The sequence below is a fragment of the Trachypithecus francoisi genome, unplaced genomic scaffold (assembly GCF_009764315.1).
Source record: "Trachypithecus francoisi isolate TF-2019V2 unplaced genomic scaffold, Tfra_2.0 Lachesis_group14, whole genome shotgun sequence".
NCBI classification, from domain to species: Eukaryota; Metazoa; Chordata; class Mammalia; order Primates; family Cercopithecidae; genus Trachypithecus; species Trachypithecus francoisi.
In genome coordinates, this window is record NW_022681459.1 from 2527734 (window position 1) to 2550170 (window position 22437).

Below are 22437 nucleotides of genomic sequence, written 5' to 3' on the forward strand. Positions count from 1 at the left end.
TTTAGCAAGCTGTTTGCAATCAATATTTATTTATATATTCACACACTAGCGATTATATAGGGACAAATATAACAGGAATATGGCCCAAATAATCTAGATTTAAAGCCCTTTAATCAACATTTAGAATTATTTACTTCTGTGGATAGAAGAAATTATTGATGTTTGCTAAATGTTATTAACTTTTTAATCACTGTTATGTCCTTAGCAAATAAACTTAATTATGTATTGGGTGATTAGAAATGACTAGTTATAAACAAATATGTAGAAAAAAACATTGATACTATATATATACACACACATGCAAAGGCTAATAGTGACAGATATATGTATATAGAGATATACACATATCATACTTTATGGAATGCTATATTCCATATTTCATCTGCATAAGTCACTGATATACTTTAAGTTAAATCATGACAAAATGAATTGTATGCTTTGAAAATTCCAGAATGCACCATTAAAAAGGAGGAATCAGAGTGTGTATGCATTGGAATTCTTATTTTAAAGATTAATTATTAATGAATCATGTGATTTCAAAGTAATATTAATCTTTTTTAGGAAAATTTGAGTGGGCTGACTTTCTTTAGTATCTTTGAAGCCAGGGAATTCAGTTTTCAACATAGGGGAAATTTTGTATTCATCATAAATTTTGGAGCTTCTACTCTTTCCCTGGTACTTGCTAGTGAGAGGGGCTCACAGATAACTAAGATGGTTGTGTCTTTTTAGTCCACTTCATTTTGAAGAATGTGTGACTCTTGCTTTTCATGACACTATGTCTCATTTATTTTTAATTTTTTCAAATAATGACAATCTAGATGAACTTCTTTGGGATTAGTCTGTGTTTAAATTTGTTTTAAGAGGGCAATGCTACATGTTGCCTATCAGCAGTCCAGAACTTTTTACATGTCCAATCACTTTACAGCCACTGTGGAAGGTGCTTTGGGATCTAGAGCCGAGTCTCTGAGATATAACTCCTATCCACAGGTAACTGAGTGGCAGTAGGGAGGGTTAACTAAGAGAGCTTCCTTAACCCTTTATAGAAAAAGGCAGAATATAAATAGGTTTATTCAAAGGATAAAAGATTACCAAATGAATGTTAGAGATGTACAAAGCCAAGGCAAGAACATTCTGGATTGACTGATAATAAACAATGCATGTGAGAGCAAATAATGTAAGAGCAAAACACTTGAGTGACTGTGAGTGATGGGAAAGATTGGAATATATGTCTAGGAGTTTAAAAGGTTAGCCAAATGCATTTAGTTGTCAGTGAGAAGGTCTGAAGAACCAATTCCATACAGAGGTTGCGAATCCCAGAAGAGTCACTGTGTCCAAGTGGAGAGATTGTGAAGTCTAAGCCGCAGCGTGAGGCTGGGTTTAGCGCTGGGGGAGAGACGAGACGGCCGTGCCAGCCGAGGTGGAGTCATTCCAGCCAAGTCATCCCAGAAGAAAACCAGGACCAAACAGAAGTAAGATTTACTTGTAAGGGACAGGATTGTAGGGAACAGTTATGGCCCCTGTTATATACAAAGTATGGACTGGGGACCTTCTAGTTCACAGACATTTTTGCCAAATTGGTAAAAGTTCTCTTATAAAAACTTTAACTCTAGGAAAATATAATTCTCAAACACATAAGGGTAAATTCTTCTGTGCTATGAGAGGATGGACATAGAAATTCTGAGAAGTCAAGGCCAGGAGGGTGGCTCATGCCTGTAATCCCAGCACTTTGGGAGGTCGAGGCGGGTGGATCACTTGAGGTCAGGAGCTTGAGACCAGCCTGGCCAACATGGTGAAACCCCATCTCTACCAAAAATACAAAAATTAGCCGGGTGTGGTGGCGAATGCCTGTAATCCCAACTCTCGGGAGGCTGAGGCAGGAGAATAACTTGAACCCAGGAGGCCGAGGTTACAGTGAGCCGAGATCACCCCACTGCACTCCAGCCAGGGAGACAGACTAAGACTCTGTCTCAAAAAATAAAATAAAATAAAATAAAATAAAATAAAATCTGGGAACCCAAAACAGATGGATAGAATAGGAAGTCTTCTCTTTTAAAAGTGCATACTGAGGGAAAGGAAAGTGATAACTTGGCAGAGATGTTTGACTATTCCTGCTTCTAAATCCCCTGCTAAAAGCTTCAGCTGACAGCTTCAGTCTCACCTAGTTCCAGGGCAAAGGCTACTGGGCCAGTGACTCATTGACTTCCTGTTTCCAGGGAAGAAGAAGACAGTCTGGAGGATGGGTTAGCTTGGAACAGTGAGGAGGGCCTGCTGTAGATACAGAAACTGATGGGCAGCATCCCTAGTTGTAGCACAGGTGTAGAGGGTGTGTTCCTCTGATGCAGGGCAACTTGTGGTGGAGTTTGACTTAGAACTGACATTGTTTGGGGGAGGAAAAGGGAAAGATATGAAAAGAAAATTTCCAAATATCAAATATATTGGTCTTCTGCTGAAAATGGCTAGAAAGGACATATAAACTCTGAGAAACAGGAAATTCAGGAAAGGAGCTAACGATAGAGAGACAAGAGGAGCTTAGTTTGAGAAATAAGAAGTTTGTGAGGGGTGGTAAGAAAGCCGAGAGGCAAGTCCTTTCAGCAGTTGCAAGCAACGAAGGAGAGAAGTCAGACCTGGAGATGTATATATATATATATATATATATATATTTTTTTTTTTTTTTTTTTTGAGGCGGAGTCTCGCTCTGTCGCCCAGACTGGAGTGCAGTGGCGCACTCTCGGCTCACTGCAAGCTCCGCCTCCCGGGTTTACGCCATTCTACTGCCTCAGCCACCCAAGTAGCTGGGACTACAGGCGCCCGCCACCTCGCCCGGCTAGTTTTTTGTATTTTTAGTAGAGACAGGGTTCCACCATGTTAGCCAGGATGGTCTCGATCTCCTGACCTCGTGATCCGCTCGTCTCGGCCTCCCAAAGTGCTGGGATTACAGGCTTGAGCCACCGCGCCCGGCCTTGGAGATGTATATTTTAATGAGCATATCTAAAATGTGCAGATTGCACTGGTTTTCATATGTGATTTTTAAAAAGTTAAGAAAACATATGTTCTTTTTTTTTTTTTTTTTTTTTTTTTTTTTGAGACGGAGTCTCGCTCTGCCACCCAGGCTGGAGTGCAATGGCCGGATCTCAGCTCACTGCAAGCTCCGCCTCCCGGGTTTACGCTATTCTCCTGCCTCAGCCTCCCGAGTAGCTGGGACTACAGGCGCCCGCTACCTCGCCCGGCTAGTTTTTTTGTATTCTTTTAGTAGAGACGAGGTTTCACCGTGTTAGCCAGGATGGTCTCGATCTCCTGACCTCGTGATCCGCCCGTCTCGGCCTCCCAAAGTGCTGGGATTACAGGCTTGAGCCACCGCGCCCGGCCAACATATGTTCTTTAAAATGCAGTAAGGTTGTATAATATTCTCTCTGGACCAGTAACTCACAAAGCCATCACAACACAAGTAAAACATGCTAATATCTTCTGGTAAGCTACCTTTCACACTTCAATTAGGTGTTGTATCAGCTCTATCTCTTAATGTGTTCGTTTATCTCAAATGCAACAGTGTGGTGGGATTGTATGTGCCTGGAGACCCTGAGCATAGAAACAGGGCAGAAGAGAAATGCATTAATAAGTATAAGGCTTAAACTAAATATAAAGAATTTCAATATCACAAACATATAATAGCTTCGATTATGCTTGTTCTCAAACCTTATTTATGGCAATTGTTTACGTGATTTTACTTAATTAAAAATTAGGTAAAATGATTTTTAAAAATGAATATATAAAGAAAGAAAGCTGTTATTTCTTTGAAAACTGAACTTTTGCTTTGGCAAGTCTTGATAAAAGTAAGTTTCTAAGAAATATTTCCATTGAATAAAGTATGGGCAATACAAATGTAAAAGACTACACAAATTATAACAATTCAGATGTCTGTACTGAAATTCTTTTCTCTAGTGACTAAATTCTCCATTCATTAAAAAATATATTAAATTCGGCCGGGCGCGGTGGCTCAAGCCTGTAATCCCAGCACTTTGGGAGGCCGAGACGGGCGGATCGCGAGGTCAGGAGATCGAGACCATCCTGGCTAACACGGTGAAACCCTGTCTCTACTAAAAATACAAAAACTAGCCGGGCGAGATGGCGGGCGCCTGTAGTCCCAGCTACTCGGGAGGCTGAGGCAGGAGAATGGCGTAAACCCGGGAGGCGGAGCTTGCAGTGAGCTGAGATCCGGCCACTGCACTCCAGTCCGGGCAACAGAGCGAGACTCCGCCTCAAAAAAAAAAAAAAAAAAAAAAAAATATATATATATATATATATTATATATATATTAAATTCAAAAGTTATTGATGGGACAGTTTATACACTAAAAGCAATAGCAATAAAATTATGCTTGATGGGCACACAGGTAAAGAAAACTTTAACCATATAAGTATATACATATATACATATGTCTACATTAATAACATTATTTATTATAGTCTCCATTATAATAATTGGCTGACCAATCAGCAGACTTGCTGTGTTATAAGGCTATATGAGCTGATGTAATAGATAAAACCCCAGCTTCATAGAGGTTCAGAGCTTGTTCAGATTACAATCCATGCAGTGTGCCTTGAACAGTTTTTTACTCCCTGATTCAAAGGGTTAAGTTCTTTCCATCTTGTTGCTCCACCAGTAGCAACTTCCACAGTTGCTATTGAAGTATTAGTTCACACATGGGAAAACTTTATGGTCTGGACCTGGAGGAAATCCATACGTACTCCACTCTTCAGAGCTCAGCCACATGGCCATACCTTGCTCAGGTGAATCTGGGCAATGTCATCTCTCTGTGTCCCTCCTTTTTTTTTTTTTTTTTTTGAGACGGAGTCTCGCTCTGTCGCCCTCTCTGTGTCCCTCCTAAGAGCCACCACCACTTATTCAGATAACACACGGAGGATAACTTTGGTTGTTTGTACAAACTCTGAGCCAGGCACTGTGGAAAGCACATCTACAGCCAGTACACATTTTCTACCCTCTAAATTCTTAGTAGTTATGGAACAGAACTCTTCATAAGTCAATGTTAATGCAAGGCCAGATTTATTAGCGTTTATAGTGGAGGGATAAAGACTGTCTCACAAGGAAAATCTTTTTGCAAGGGGCAGTGTTGGAGCAGAGCTTGAAGCATAGGCAGCGATTCATCAGCAGCAGAGATAAAGGTTGCAGCATGAAAAGTGACATGACAACAGGAAACTATAAAATGGCCAGAGAAGAGATTCTATGATAGGAGCAGAGATAAAGATGTCTGAAAGATATTTGTGGACTATCACATGACAGGCCTTAAGCACCCTATTTATAGTTCAGGAGTCGTTTCAAAATCTGCAGCATATGCTTGAGAAAGAAAGCAGTGTTCAGAACAAGTAGAATGGAAAGAAATTAGGAATGGGAGTAGGGCAGAGCAGTTTGAACTAATGCAGTGGGAATGGAAACAAGAGAACAGGCAAAACATTTGAGAAAGTCGATTTGAAAAGGCAGATTGTTTGTGTTGGTGAGTAATCCAGAGATTTTGTATTTCACTGACAGAGTGTTCTCAATTGTTAATCCTTGGGAATTATTTGATGAGTTCCAAAGAGCACTAACAGCTAACAGTTGATCTCATTAACTAAGGGTCTGTTGAAACCTGCCAAGGCAAGAATTTTTTCTGGGTTTGACAATGACATCTCTGAAAGTCTTGAACTTGAAGAGAAGCACAGTAAAAATATCTTCTGTTATAGCCACAAGTGACCACATTTTGAAAAAACAACACTGAATAAGAAATTATACAGGATGGATCATGTCCGCACCTTTTTAAAAACTCACTGAAAAGTCTTTTTTTAATCTTTGTTTTTCCTTAACCAAAATTATTTGGCTCTAATCTTCATTCTACATTCTCTTCTAGACTTATGGTCAGGGTATAGATATTTTTGAAATTATACTGAAAGATAACATTTCAGAGAGTTTGAAGGAATTATGAATCCTTTTGATTCTGCTAGATTTCAGTGAAGGAAAAGGTAATGTTGGAATTCTTCCTCAGGGGCATGTGTAAGTCTCATCTGCATAATCAAGAATACTATATTCACTACATAAAGGGCACTCTTGAAATAGGGTTTTGAGGGCCATTCTTTTATCATTTTTGCGATGCAGGAGAAGTATTTAAACGTTTGAGGAGTGAAATAGCCTCTTATATTCCCATTAGACCTAGCAACAACTTACCACATTGTAAAACCTCAAATAGTGTTGATTGTAGAATATGTGAAGTCTTGTTTTCAGGTGTTTGACCTGAGAATGTTTTTCTTTGGCAGCTGAGACTGTTAGTCCTTCAAGAAGATAGCCTGACTCTTGTCAAGGTCAGAATGAAAGATCCTCCTTAACTCCCTCAGAGAAGGGGTCACAAAGTTTAGATGACAACCATGGAGTTATAATTAACATGTAAGTTTTAGGTCGATAATTTAAATTATTCCAACTTTCAGAAAAATTGTCTTACTCCCATCAAACATATTGTATGTTATGTATAATTGTTAGAATGGCAATTGGAAATATAGTGGTGTAGCAGAATTCAAGTGAAAGTGATTAATTGTAATAAAAAAGTCTAATCATATGGTTTCAAGTTATAATGGGTAGTAGTACTTACGTGCTCTTTAAACACTTTGATCTAAGGTGTAGGTTTCCTTTCAATAATGAATAAATTCCAAAAATATTTAAAAGAGAAGAATAAGACATAGTAAACATGTTTGAAATTTACTTTTACTCATTGATGGTACTGAGAGAGTGAAGAAAATTTTGATTAAACAAGAGACAAAGGGACTGATAAGTTACCAGAAGACATGGGTTTTAGCTTAGTTTCCCTCCTTCTTGGCCATGAAACTTGTAAGTTTTTAGTTTTTATCCATAACAACCATTCTATCCACTTCACAGAGTTATTTTGAGGACCAAATTATTGCATGTTTTACATACACAAACAGTTTATAAAATCATTTCCCTTCTGAGGTCACTCCAGTATTTTTATACCATCATGGCTTAACTCCACTGACATAAATCCCATGGCCTATTGTTGTGACTTTCTGATCACTCATGAGTCTGTAAAGGAGTCTTGGTACTCAGCCTACTGGTCTCTGCTTTTACCACCTGGGAAAATGATACAATTCCAGCATTTCAGTAAGGTAAAATATTAGGGCAGTGACCAAGATAAAAAAAAATAAAAAGAATATAACTTACCCAATAATAGGTTGCTGCCAAAGGATTGTTTTTCTACATTGCAATTCTTATTACATCACACCACTCTACTTAAAATTATCTATGTTTTTTAAGTCTCTTAGTTTTGGATTTTGGCGTTTCTTCAAATCTGTCTCACATACTAGAGTCTGTGATTTGAGAATTTAGGCTGAAAATGTGTAAGAATTAGGTGCTCTTGTTAAATTTTGTTGAATTCAAATAAAACCACAACAAAATACTTCTGAGTTTTTTAAAAATAAAGATAAACTCCCACTGATTTTTAAATAATATGCACGTGGAGGGAAAAGTTTTATTTTGTTTTGGTATTCCTTATCACCATTTATTTTGCTCTGCAGGGCAGCACTACAGAAGGACTAAGTATTTAGGATACTTGACTTATTTAAATAAGGCAGTGAAAAAAGTAGAGTATGGGGAGTAAAACAACCTCTAAATCTAAGTTTGCATATATAATAACTGGGTAAGTCTTTTGGTGAGTTTATTGGGTAGTAACAGGGTTTGATGTGTAAAATAGAGCAAATTTCATATAGGTATGATTTGAATGGGCTGACATACTTATGATTAATATAAAACATTTACAGATTAAGAATTATAAGCACACATTAAAATAAGAATAAAGAAATTTTTCAGATGTCTTGAAGATCCTGAAGGATTTGGTGAGTCATCAGTGAGACATATTAATAAGAATGAGTATATGTATGCGTACCTGTTGGGTTTGTTTTCCTATCCTTTTTTCACTCTTAAGTAGTAGGATGTATTTTCTTTTTACTTTTTTTTTTTTTTTTTTTTTTTTTTGCGATGGAGTTTTGCTCTTGTTGCCCAGGCTGGAGTACAATGGCACCATTTCAACTCGCCGCAACCTGCGCCTCCCAGGTTCAGGTGATTCTCCTGCCTCAGCCTCCTAAGTAGCTGGGATTACAGCCATGCAGCATTACACCCAGCTGATTTTGTATTTTTTTAGTGAAGACAGGGTTTCTCCATGTTGATCAGGCTGGTCTCAAACTCCCGACCTCAGGTGATCCACCCGCCTCCGCCTCCCAAAGTGCTGGAATTACAGGCTGAGCCACCGCACCTGACCTGTAGGATGTATTTTCTAGTTCTTTTACAAAAGGAGGATTTTCATTCACCTGCACTTTTTGTTCCCCAGAGAGGCAATCCTGGAGTCTCTTGATGTATATAGAAAGGCTTAAATATTTTAGCCAGTCCTTTGTAACTTTTTCCTTGCTTGTCAAAAACAATATTTTTTTATTTTTTATTTTTATTTATTTATTTGTTATTATTATTATACTTAAAGTTCTAGGGTACATGTGCATAATGTGCAGGTTTCTTACATATGTATACTTGTGCCATGTTGGTGTACTGCACCCATCAGCTCGTCAGCACCCATCAACTCATCATTTACATCAGGTATAACTCCCAATGCAATCCCTCCCCCCTCCCCCCCAAAAACAATAATATTGCCATCATTGAGAAATGATTACAATGATGGCGACACTTCACAGATAAGAACAAGCTTATTAATCTTGGGAAACTCACAAATGATTATTGACTCTCCTGGTTGCTAAAAACAAGGAAGAATTACTTTTTTGTCCTGAAGATTTAAGGTAATTGTCCACAGCTTAATAATCATCAGGAAGAGGATAAACTCAATCACGGGAAATACAACGTAGTAGTGAAATTTGTTCAATTACAGAGGAAGGTTCCATCGGAAATGGTGGAAATCCTGGCACTTGGAATAAGCAAAACCAAACAGGACAAAGTACTAAACTGCAATTAGTAAGGATCTAATACTGCTCTAAAAAGGAATGCTTCCTACATTGCTGATAATTAGTTGATGAGTAGATTACTGAGCTGAAAACTTGACATTTGATTGCTACTTTTAAGTGTAAGGCAAATGAAGAGGTATGGGAAATTGGACATATCGTAGACTAAATGAATGTTATTTTTTCCATAGCAGGATTTGGTTGCGTGTGAACATGCAGCAGATTCTCTAATACTCATAAGGCTCCCTCTTTCCTTTAATACAAAGGGTGTAGAAGTTCAGCAAACACTTATTTGTTAGGTTGAATTCTAAATATGGACACAGTGCAGTCTTAAATTATGTTAGAAAAAGGACATTTGGCTTAGTGAGACACATTAATTTAGTGCAGTCTTAAATAGATCTGATGACTTACAACAGTGCATAGATATGTCTTTAAATCAGCAGAAATTCAGAAGAACATGGCAGGTTAGAAATGATAGGATGATAACTTAGATTTGATTATGGCAAGATTAGCTAAGCAGCTGTTGAGATTGGATAATGATATGTGAGGTTCTCATCACCCTGTAACTTGTTTCCACTAATACAGATTAAGAATGTCTGGATGAACTATAATTATCTCTGCGGCTTGTGCATAACATAATTACATTTTGCCAGTGCAAAGCATTTTATTAAGTGGAAAATGATTTTTAAAAAGTTATGCAAGTGGCTACAAGAACAAATCAACTAAGGACAAAAACACTGGCACTTCATAATAGTAATGTGAAAAAATACTTATCTCTTTTTGTTATATAGAGTTTTCAGAATTTAAAGCCCTATGTATATGATGGATACGTGAGGGATGATTTCAGTGATATTGACCCTCTTACTGAGTTTGTGCCCCAGGTGTCCAGACCACAAAATAGAAAATGCAATCTTTGTCTGCCTTACATAAATACAGTACTGAGATCAGCTTGTCTTTTAAATGTCTGGTTGCTATTTAATTACAAAAGGTTTCTCTTTAGACAGCACCCAAAACAACAAAACAGTAAAGAACTCATTTCAGAATGAGATGTAATCTACCCTACCACATAAAAAGAGTGTGATATATCTGATAACTATCTGTATAATCAGTTATTAAGCGGTAGTCATTAAGCATTTTATAAACACTACCCTAAAATATGTAATGTGAATATATCTGTTAATCAGCAAAAGCTAACTAATACTGAATGCAAGGTACTCATTTCCATTCTGGTAGCATTCTTATATAAGGATTTTAAAGCAACTCTGATGAGGTAGAAAGAGTGCTAAACCTGTAGTGAACAAATGGGAATTCAAATTCCAGCTCTGAAGTGTTCTGGCTGGCTGAGTTTCTTACACTTTCTGAGACTCCATTTATCCAGTAGTAAAATGCAGCTCTATGAATTTCTACCCCAGTGGGCTGCTGAGAGTATTAAATGAGATAATTTACATGAACAATCTTCTTAGAATATGTTTATTGAATCTGACCTTGAAAAATAATTCACAAAAAATGTGTCAGAGTAAGTTTTCTCTCTTTCATCTCACAGGAGAGAATATGAAGTAGATTAAGTGACATTTTTTATAAAAAGTTCCACATTTGAAACTCTCTTTTATTTACAAAATTGTGAATTTGTCTTTAGTTATAGAATAATTGTTTCCTCTTCCTTTGATCTCCTTCAGTGTAATATTTAGCCCTCTCTTTATTACTCTGAGAGGAGATGAATAGTTTAAAAATACTTATATCACATGTGTAAAAGTATTTATCAGTTATTTTTTTCTTAAGCTCTTTTTTGAATATTTATAATTTCTTTCCCTTATATTCTCATATTTCACACCTAGTATTTCTGCTTTCATTTCATTAATCATTTCTTTAATAACTTGGCACCTGGGCCTGTTTTGCAGCTATGTGCAGCAGTCTTAAGCACTATGCATAGTTTAGTTTTCAATCAGTTCCTTGCTCTTAGTTTCTGCAAATAAAAACTAGCTTAGATATGCATGTGATTAACAGGGCCCAGGTATTCCTATTACTAGGTCTTTCTATTAGTAGGTCTTTCTTTCCTTCTGTGTTATTTAATATAAGGCAGAATATGACCCTGCCACTTACCAAACTTTCAGGATCCTCCATCTTCCATCTTCCACTAATCCCTTCCTTTGTTTCTATGAAAAATATATCTCTAAGATGGTAGTTGACAAGAGGGTGAGAGTCAAATGGTAAGGAATATTGCCTGGAAATAAGGCTGAGTTAATAATTCCAGAGAAACATTGTGAAATAACTTATAGGTACATCCATTCACAATATTTAGATCTTCCTCATACTTTTAAACCAGCAGCATGATAATTCACAGCATGGACTTACCATCATACCGTATATTAAAACATTCCTCTATTGTTGGATAGTTATTTTGTTTCCTCTGATTCATTGTTTTGAATATCCCTATAATAATCACCACTGTATATGCCATTTTTTGCAGAAGTGGAATTCCTAGTTAAAAGTTGAATTTCAAAATTGTTCTTGACAGTTTATACCTCTATCAACAAAGTCTCTAAGTCTTACTATTAAGAGAAAATGCAAGACTTAGAACAACACATTTTATAAATCACATGCATATTGAAAATGATCTATTATGTGAATGTGTCATATAACTTAAATGATATACACTAAACACTTACCTCTGGGGAGGAAAATAAAATTAAGAAAAGGTGGGGAAGGAAACTTTACTTCAAATATATGTGTATTGTTTAGATTTTTTACAGTAAAGATGAGTTTATATCCTGCTATGTATTTTTAAAAATAAAATAGAGACACAAAGATATTACTATAACGGTATCAAAGTAAACAGTGTGAAAGCATCCAACCTGAATTTCATAGCTGCAGTGTGATGGCACTTTTATTCAGCTATTTCTAGGTATATTTTAAGGTCTGAGACTCACCATATGCACTAGCATGTGAATTTATTTTTATAGGTAAAAACAGTAAAGTAATAAAACAATCTTGGTTTCCGGAGCAAATCATATCCATCTGTACCGCTGGGTAAATGTAGTTCTGATTCAACCACATGAATAAGATTACACATGTTTTTGAAAATCACTATTTGCTGAAGATTATAAGCAATTCACATGCTTTGTCTATGGTTAATTTTGGTAATAAGATGCAAGACAGCTCACAGATCTTTAAGCTGTATCTAGAAATAGTGCTGATTGAATTTAAGCTGATTATGCAGCTTATTTTGGTTGCTTTCCCTCTTCCTAAATTCTAAAGTTCAAAGTTTAACTTGAAATTGTTTTCTCAAGTTTAGCTCTAGCCGAAGTCCATGAAATGGCTTATGTCTGTCAATAGTTGACCTAATAGACTTGTCCTGTGTTGACACTTTGTTCTTTTCATACTAGACTGTGTGTATAATATAGGTATGTTATTTTCAGTGTGCTGGGCTTTAAAATGGGATTAGAAAGTCATGAAGAATTTTTTAAAAACGTTTTGATGTGTTAGTGTTTTTTAGTAGGATTTTGGGATACATCATTTATTCATTAATTCATTTATCATTCTGTATTTATTCTAGAATATCGTTAGTAATGTATTGAACTCCCAATCATGTTAGTGGGGATAACAAGGCAAGACCAGTATAGTGACATTAGAGGCATAACATCAATGAGTTCTATAACATATTTGAGTTGCTATGTGAGAACTGTGTATCAACAGCAGTAAAATCATCAAGAAGAAACTCTTTTATTATTATTATTATTATTATACTTTAAGTTCTAGGGTACATGTGCACAGCGTGCAGGTTTGTTACATATGTATACATGTGCCATGTTGGTGTGCTGCACCCATCAACTCGTCATTTACATCAGGTATAACTCCCAGTGCCATCTCTCCCCCCTCCCCCCTCCCCCCTCCCCTCCCCCTCCCCCCTCCCCACAATAGGCCCCGGTGTGTGATGTTCCCCTTCCCGTGTCCAGGTGATCTCATTGAAGAAGAACCTGTTTTACCAGTGCCGTCAAGAAAGTGTCCATTTATATGGGGAAGCTCCAACAGAATCTGGATACACAGAAATGGGATTTTTTTTCACAGGCAGGGATGGAGATATGTTTTAGGCATGGAACATTTGAGAGGATAAAAGAAGCGTGAAACCATATGTCTGGTACATGTGCCTGCTAGGGCATGTAAATAAGGCATAGTGAGACATGAGAACGAAGGTAAGGTGGTAAAGCAGGGGTAAGATTTTGGAAACCATTAAAGACCATGCCAAAGTTCATGAACATTTTCCTTTAGGCAGTGAAGGTCTTTTAAAGGGTTTTCAGCAGGAGAGCAACAGAGCTGTACATTTTGGAAAGAGACCTATGGCAAAAATGCAGAGGATGAATGGGGAAAGTACACAATAAGAGGCGTTCAATGATTCCTTCTGGTAATATTGGGACATGAAATAAAGCCTGAATGGTGGGGAAAGAGAGGAAAGGCTTTGATTTGATGCAGGATACATTAAGGAAGCAGTAGTTTTTGTTGTTGTTGTTTTTTTTTTTTTTTTTTACAAAGTTTCGCTCTGTTGCCCAGGCTGGAGTGCAGTGGCACAATCTCAGCTCACTACAACCTCCACCTCCCGGGTTCAAGCAATTCTCCTGCCTCAGCCTCCAGAGTAGCTGGGATTACAGGTATCCACCACCACCCCTGGCTAATTTTTGTATTTTTAGCAGAGACGGGGTTTCACCATGTCCCGACCTCACGTGATCCACCCACCTAAGCCTCCCAACATGCTGGGATTACAGGCATGAGCCACCACACCTGGCCAGAAGTAGTATTAACAAGTCAAAGTCAATGATAAAATGTGGATGATGTGGAAGAGGCAGTAGACTCCCAAACATCTGTCTTGAGTTAATGGGTGGATGGTGATGCTGTTCACCAATAGGAATAGGAAAGAAGGTTTGGGAGCAAAGAGTGAGGAGTGGTTAGTGTTCAGTGTTTAACTATGTTTCGTTTGGAGTGTATATGTGGCAGCCAGGTGGAGATTCCAAGTATGCAGTTTAATCCGTGGGCCCAAAGGTTAGAATACAGGGAAAAATTAGAGGTGTAGATTTGTTGGTCACTGGCATTTCATAAATGTAATGTTAATATCGTACAAAGGAAAATGTTTAGAGGAGGAAGAATAACATTAGGAAGAGCAACCTCTCTCTCTCTCTCTATATATATATAGAAATTTCTGAACTTGAAAGCTGTGTCTATATATATATATATATATATATAGAGAGAGAGAGAGAGAGAGAGAGAGAGAGCTTACCAACATAATCCATAGGATGTCACAATTAGGAGCTTATTAGGGAACTTGGTGAGACCAGTCTCAGTAACATAGTGGAAGTAGAAGTGGAGCTACATCTCAGTGCATAGTAGAATAAAATATAAATGAAAGAGTTAAAATGAACAAGTTCATGTTCTTTTTTGAGGAGCTTAGCTATGTAGGGGAGGGGAGGACATTAATTTGAGGAATTCACAGGGTAGAGGGATGCATTAATTAATTAGACAAGAGACACAAAGGCATTACTAACAGTCTATGGGAAAATAACTGGGGCCGGGCACGGTGGCTCAAGCCTGTAATCCCAGCACTTTGGGAGGCCGAGACGGGTGGATCACGAGGTCAGGAGATCGAGACCATCCTGGCCAACACAGTGAAACCCTGTCTCTACTAAAAATACAAAAAATTAGCTGGGCGTGGTGGCGGGTGCCTGTAGTCCCAGTTACTCGGGAGGCTGAGGCAGGAGAATGGCGTGAACCCGGGAGGCGGAGCTTGCAGTGAGCTGAGATCCGGCCACTGCACTCCAGCCTGGGCCACCGAGCCAGACTCCATCTCAAAAAAAAAAATAAAAAAATAAAAAAAAAACTGGTAGAATGAGAGACTGAAAATGTAGAAGAGATAGGAATTACTCATAAGGCACAGATACAGCAACTCTCAACACAATGCAGCAGAAAAAGGGAGAAATGGCTAATCTTATTATTAAGAAAATTGTGAATGATAAAATAGAAATTATGGCATATGAAAGGACAGCCTATTAACCACTTACATAGCAATGTTTTAAACCTACAAAGGCAAAATGGCCGAAATAGTAGTCTTTCCTCCAAATCTGCTTCTCTCCACCATATGCTAGACACACCCTTATAATAAACGGCACCACAGTCTACCTTGTTGCTCCAGCTGAAAACCTGAGTTGTCCTTGATTCTCTTTTCTACAGTTTATTCTCCAGACATCTCAACTTCCTATGCTCCTGTCAATTTCTACTACTGCATTCTAATTGAAAGTATAGTTACGTTATCCCCAGACAACATGAGTAGCCTAACTTTTCTCTCTGCTTATCTAGAGCCACCCCGGTCCCACTCCTCCATCTGTTCTCCACTTAGCAGCCATAATAATATCATAAAAAAAAAATCAAGTCACGTCACTCTCTGGTTCAAACTCTTCAACAATGCATAGTGGGCATGTGGTAGATTATGACTATTGTCATTATAATTAGAATTTTCCTTTCTCTTTTAGTTTTCTCTTTACCTTCATTTAACTCTATAATAGCAAAGACATTATTTTAAAATAGGTCAACCTATTCCAAACATAAGATTACTGGTAGATTTATAGAAAATATATTCAGCACTAATGTGACATTTTTCTGTCATAAATATTTGACTCCTTGCTGTTGCCTTAAATGACAAATAAGTAAAACAGTGTTTCTATCACTTGTGTTTTATTTGACCCCTCAATTCCCAGTAATAAGTAAGATGATATTTTAAACAATCTTTGACAGTTTTTTCTAATTAGATGACAAGCAATCTCAATGCATGCATCATGTGTTTCAAGGATATAAATCAGAGTGAAAATTTTAGCTAAAAAAATAGAATAAAAGTGGGACACACTGATATTTGACATTTTTGAAAATCTTGAATCTCACAGCCCTGATTTTTATAATGGCAGTGATTAGAAAAAAAGCATAATGTAAGACAATAAGCTCTGAAACTTTTTCTTAGAAATGCACTAAATTTGATTCTAGGAGGAGAAGATACTTGAGAAGAGCCTGTTGAAGTCTCATCTGCTGGAGAAAGTTTACTCCAAGAAAATAGGATGAAAGTTGTAAAAGACAATAGTTACAAGCCTTCGTGGTGCAATTGATTATGATCGTTTAATGTTATAATTCTGAAAAGATGACACACACAGCGTCTTTATATGATGGAGTTAGTCCCTAGAAGCAGAAGACACAGTTTTCAAGTTCAGAAATTTCTAATTAATGTCATGTATGTGGTGAATTACATATGTATGTAATAATAAGTAATATAAGGTTCTGTAATATATAAGGAGTTTTATTTTTATACTATATACCATAAAACGTTCCCTATGTCCTAAGTATGTTACACTTAAAGAATAAAACACTTCGTATCATAGCTATGACACTGAGGAAAAGATACAGAACTGGTAACTAAGGAGCATTAACCGGATTCCATTCTATCAATCACCGACTATGTGACTAGGTTTGTCTCTTCTTTAAAATGAAGAGAATGATTCTTCTCTGTCATTCTCTGATGGGACCATTCTATGAGCTGATTCTTTTTTGGTGAAATCTGTCACTAATTCAGTACCCTGAATGTCATATTAAGGAGGTTTAGAGAGAATCTGAAAGTTAACTATGCTAAAACAGAGGTATTTCTAAGTGTATCAAGTCAGTAGTCACATTCAGAGGCTTTGGACTCAGTCACAGCGAAGCCTAACTAATAATCACTTGACACTTAGCAACCATTCTACATATCTTTCTGTTGTTATAATTTTAGGAACAACTGTAATTTTAGGCAAAACTTGGCAACTTGGCCTTATGTTTAGTAAATTATTTTGGACTCTTTGTTTTCCAGATTTCAGCTGATATTTTTATAATGCCAAAACCATCCCAATTTGCCTTATGTGAAAGTCATTCTAAGATAATTAATATCCAAAGTCATTAAGATAATGCAACTAAACGGGAATGTAGTTTCTTACATCTTATTGGCAGGGAGTATAAAAATGTAGGCATGAGAAAGGTGTTTTAGATCTAGAGATCCAATCTGTTATTTTTAAACTATGCCATTCTATTTTGCAAATGCATACTATAATCAGAACAACTAAACTCACTGCCAAATATGAAACAGTAGTTAAGAAATGATTTGCAGAATGGATCTCAAGGTCTTCATTTGGCTCTTGCGTGTGGAATCTATTTGCTCATTTGCACGTGTGGAGATTTTAATACCTATAGCATGTTTTTAAGATTCACACTGAGCCTGGAAGTTAACACAGAATCAGATCAGTAAGCAAATAAAACATACTGTTGAAAACATTAAATGGAAAAATACTTGTTTTCTGAAAGTTTTATCTTTGCACAAAATGTCTGTCTGCATGTCAAAGATATTCAGATGTTCAGCTAAGCACTTTGTAGGTCAAATATATTTCAGAGGTTTAAAGAAAGAATATTCGTTGGAAACTAGGCTTGGCTCATAATACCCCTGCATTCTGAACTCTTGGTATCTTGGTTAAACTTTCATTCTATATAATTATATGGATGGAAGAGTTTATTCAATACTTTAATGAACCAAGATTATTAGAATTAAGCTTCAGGAAATCAAGTTATTTATCTATCATGTTCATTACTGATTCCCCAGTGCTCAGTTGGATGCCTGGAATATATTCTAGTTTTAATAAATTATGTTTCAAAATAATGCCACGGAAAGAGGCACAAAATAAAGCTTTGAGACTTAGCATGGCCATAGGACTGCTTCTAAGCTAAGATCTTAGCCAAGCCATTTCTCTTTCCTTGAGTTTCATTTTCCTCATCTTCTAAAAATAAGGATTTTTTTTTAATTGATGAGAGTTCTCTGGTCTTATAAAAGTACTTGACAATTATTATACCTTGTCTGAAATAAAGTGGTAATCACAATCTTAAAATGAATATATTTCCAGAGGTGATATAATTGCCAAACCTATAAATTAGCTCATCTAGTATATAGACTCAAACAGTTCAGGATACAGATTTCCTCTGATCACACTTGAAGATTATAGTGCCATTTTCTCCCACAGAAAGTTTGTGAAGTACCATTACAAATTATGAGCGTAGGTTGTAAATAAAAACACCTCTGATTTGCAGCTCCCAGAGAGATCAACGCAGAAAGCGGGTGATTTCTGCATTTCCAACTGATGTACCTGGCTCATCTCATTGGGACTGATTAGACAGTGGGTGCAGCCTACATAGGGCAAGCCAAAGCAGGGTGAGGTGTCGCCTCACCAAGGAAGCGCAAAAGGTCAGGGAACTCCCTCCCCTAACCAAGGGAAGCCGTGAGGGACTGTTCCTTGAGGAAGAATGCGTTCTGGCCCAGATACCCACAGACCAGGAGATTCCCTCAGGTGCCTATACCACCAGGGTCCTGTGTTTCAAACATGAAACTGGGCGACTGTTTGGGCAGACACCGAGCTAGCTGCAGGAATTTTTTTTCATGCCCCAGTGGCGTCTGGAATGCTAGCAAACAGAACTGTTCACTCCCCTGGAAAGGGGGCTGAAGCCAGGCAACCAAGTGGTCTTGCTCAGCAGATCCCACCCCACAAAGCCCAGCAAGCTAAGATCCACTGGCTTGAAATTCTTGCTGCCAGCACAGCAGTCTGAAGTCAACCTGGGACACTCGAGCTTGGTAGGAGGGGCATCTGCCCCTACTGAGGCTTGAGTAGGAAGTTTTCCCCTCACAGTGTAAACAAAGCTGCAGGGAAGCTTGAACTGGGCAGATCCCACTGCAGTTGGGCAAAGCCACTGTAGCCAGACTGCCTCTCTCCATTGCTACTCTCTGGGCGGGGCGTCTTTGAAAGAAAGGCAGCAGCCATAGTCACGGACTTATAGATAAAATTCCCATCTCCCTGGGACAGAGCACCTGGGGGAAGGGGCAGCTGTCAAAGTAGCTTCAGCAGACTTAAACCTTCCTTCCTGCTGGCTCTGAAGAGAGCAGAGGATCTCCTAGTACAGCACTCGAGCTCTGCTAAAGGACAGACTGCCTCTTCAAGTGGGTCCCTGACCTCCATGCCTCCTGACTGGGAGACACCTCCCAGCAGGGGTCGACAGATACCTCATACAGGAGAGCTCCAGCTGGCATCTAGCAGGTGACCCTCTGGTACGAAACTTCCAGAGGAAGGAACAGGCGGTAATCTTTGCTGTTCTACAGCCTCTGCTGGTGATACCAAGGCAAATAGGGTCTGGGATGGACCTCTAGCAAACTCCAGCAGACTTACAGCGAGGGGCTTGACTGTTAGAAGGAAAACTAACAAACAGAAAGCAATAGCATTAACATCAACGAAAAAGACGTCCACACCAAAACACCATTTGAAGGTCACCAACATCAAAGACCAAAGGTAGATAAATCCACGAAAGTGAGGAAAAACCACCACAAAAAGGCTGAAAATTCTAAAAAAAGACAGAATGCTGCTTCTCCTCCAAAGGATCATAACTCTTTGTCAGCAAGGGAACAAAACTGGACAAAACTGGATGAGTTTGACAAATTGACAGAAGTAGGCTTCAGGAGGTGGTTGGTAACAAACTGCTCCAAACTAAAGGAACATGTTCTAACCCAATGCAGGGAAGCTAAGAACCTTGAAAAAAGGTTAACTTAATTGCTAACTAGAATAACCAGTTTAAAGGAGAACATAAATGACCTCATGGAGCTGAAAAACACAGCACGAAAATTTCGCAAAGCATACACAAATATCAATAGCTGAATCGATTGAGTGGAAAAAAGAATATCGGAGATTGAAGATCAACTTAATGAAATAAAGCAGTAAGACAAGATTAGAGTAAAAAGAATGAAAAGGAATGAACAAAGCCTCCAAGAAATATGGAAATATGTGAAAAGTTCAAACCTAGGTTTGATTGGTGTACCTGAAAGTGACAGGGAGAATGGAACCAAGTTGGAAAACACTCTTCAGGATATTATCCAGGAGAACTTCCCAACCTAGCAAGACAGACCAATGTTCAAATTGAGGAAATACAGAAAAGACCACTCGATACTCCTTGAAAAGAGCAACCACAAAACACATAATCATCACCAACATTCACCAATGAAGGAAATGAAGGAAAAAATGTTAACGGCAGCTGGAGAAAAATGTTAGATTACCCACAAAGGGAAGCACATCAGACTAAAGGCGGGTCTCTCTGCAGAAACCCTACAAGCCAGAAGAGAGTGGGGACCAATATTAGACATTCTTAAAGAAAATAATTTTCAACCCAGAATTTCACATGCAGCCAAACTAAGCTTCATAAGCGAAAGAGAAATAAAATTCTTTGTAGACAAGCAAATGCTGAGAAATTTTGTCACCACTAAGCCTGCCTTAGAAGAACTCCTGTAGGAAGCACTAAATATGGAAAGGAAAAACTAGTACCAGCCACTGCAAACACACACAAAATTGTAAAGACAATTGACAATATGAAGAAACAGCATTAACTGATGGGCATAAAAAGCAACTAGCATCATAACAACAGGATCAAAATCACACATAACAATATTAGCCTTAAATGTGAACAGGCTAAATGCCCCAATTAAAAGACATAGACTGGCAAATTGGATAAAGAGTAAAGACCCTTTGGTGTGCTGTATTGAGGAGACCCACCTCATGTGCAAAGACAGGCATAGGCTCAAAATAAATGGATGGAGGAACATTTACCAAGCAAATGGAAAGTAAAAAAAAAAAAAAAAAAGAAGAAGCAGGGGTTGCAATCCTAGTCTCTGATAAAACAGACTTTAAACCAGCAAAGATCAAAAAAGACAAAGAAGGACATGACATCGTAAAGGGATCAATGCAACAAAACAAGCTAACAATCCTAAATATATAAGCACCCAATACAGGAGTACCCAGATTCATAAAGGAAGTTTTTAGAGACCTACAAAGAGACTTTTACTCCAACACAATAACAGTGGGAGACTTTAACACCCCACTGTCAATATTAGACAGAACAACGAGACAAAAAATTAACAAGGACATTGAAGCCTTGATCTCAGCTCTGGACCAAGCAGACCTAATAGACATCTACAGAAGTCTCTACCCCAAATCAACAGAATATACATTTTCTCAGCACCACATTGCACTTATTCTAAAATTGACTACATCATTGTAAGTAAAACACTCCTCAGCAAATGCAAAAGAATGAAAATCATAACAAATAGTCTCTCAGACCACAGTGCAATTAAATTAGAACTCAGGATTAAGAAACTCACTCAAAACTGCACAACTACATGGAACCTGAACAACCTGCTCCTGAATGACTACTGTGTAAATAATGAAATTAAGGTAGAAATACATAATTTTTTTGAAACCAATGAGGACAAAGACACAATGCACCAGAATCTCTGTGAAACAGCTAAAGCACTGTTTGCAGGGAAATTTGTAGCACTAAATGCCCACAGAGGAAAGCAGGAAAGATCTAAAATCAACACCCTATCATCACAATTAAAAGAACTAGAGAAACAAGAGCAAACAAATTCAAAAGCTAGAAGAAGACAAGAAATAACTAATATCAGAGCAGAACTGAAGAAGATAGAGACATGAAAGGGCCTTAAAAAAATCATTGAGCTGGGCGCGGTGGCTCAAGCCTGTAATCCCAGCACTTTGGGAGGCCGAGACGGGCGGATCACGAGGTCAGGAGATCGATACCATCCTGGCTAATACGGTGAAACCCCGTCTCTACTTAAAAATACAAAAAACTAGCCGGGCGACGAGGCGGGCGCCTGTAGTCCCAGCTACTCGGGAGGCTGAGGCAGGAGAATGGCGTAAACCCGGGAGGCGGAGCTTGCAGTGAGCTGAGATCCGGCCACTGCACTCCAGCCTGGGTGGCAGAGCAAGACTCCGTCTCAAAAAAAAAAAAAAAAATCATTGAACACAGGAGCTGGTTTTTTGAAAAGATTAGCAAAATAGATAGATCCCTAGCCAGAGTGATGAAGAAAAGAGAGAAGAATCAAATGGACACAATAAAAAATGATAAAGGAGATATCATCACTGATCCCATAGGAATACAAACTACCATCAGAGAATACTATAAACACCTTTACGTAAATAAACTAGAAAATCTAGAAAAAATGGATAAATTCCTGGACACATATGCCCTCTCAAGACTAAACCAGGAAGAAGTTAAATCACTGAATAGAACAATAACAAGCTCTGAAAGTGAGGCAGTAATTAATACCCTACCACCAAAAGAGCCCAGGACCAGAAGCATTCACAGCCAAGTTCTACCAGAGGTACAATGAGGAGCTGGTACCATTCCTTCTGAAACTATTTCAAACAATAGAAAAAGAGGGACTCTTCCTGAACTCATTTTATGAGGTCAGCATCATCCTCATAACAAAACCTGGCAGAGACACAGCAAAAAGAAAAGAAAGTTTCAGGCCCATATCCCTGATGAACATTGATGCAAAAATCCTTAATAAAAT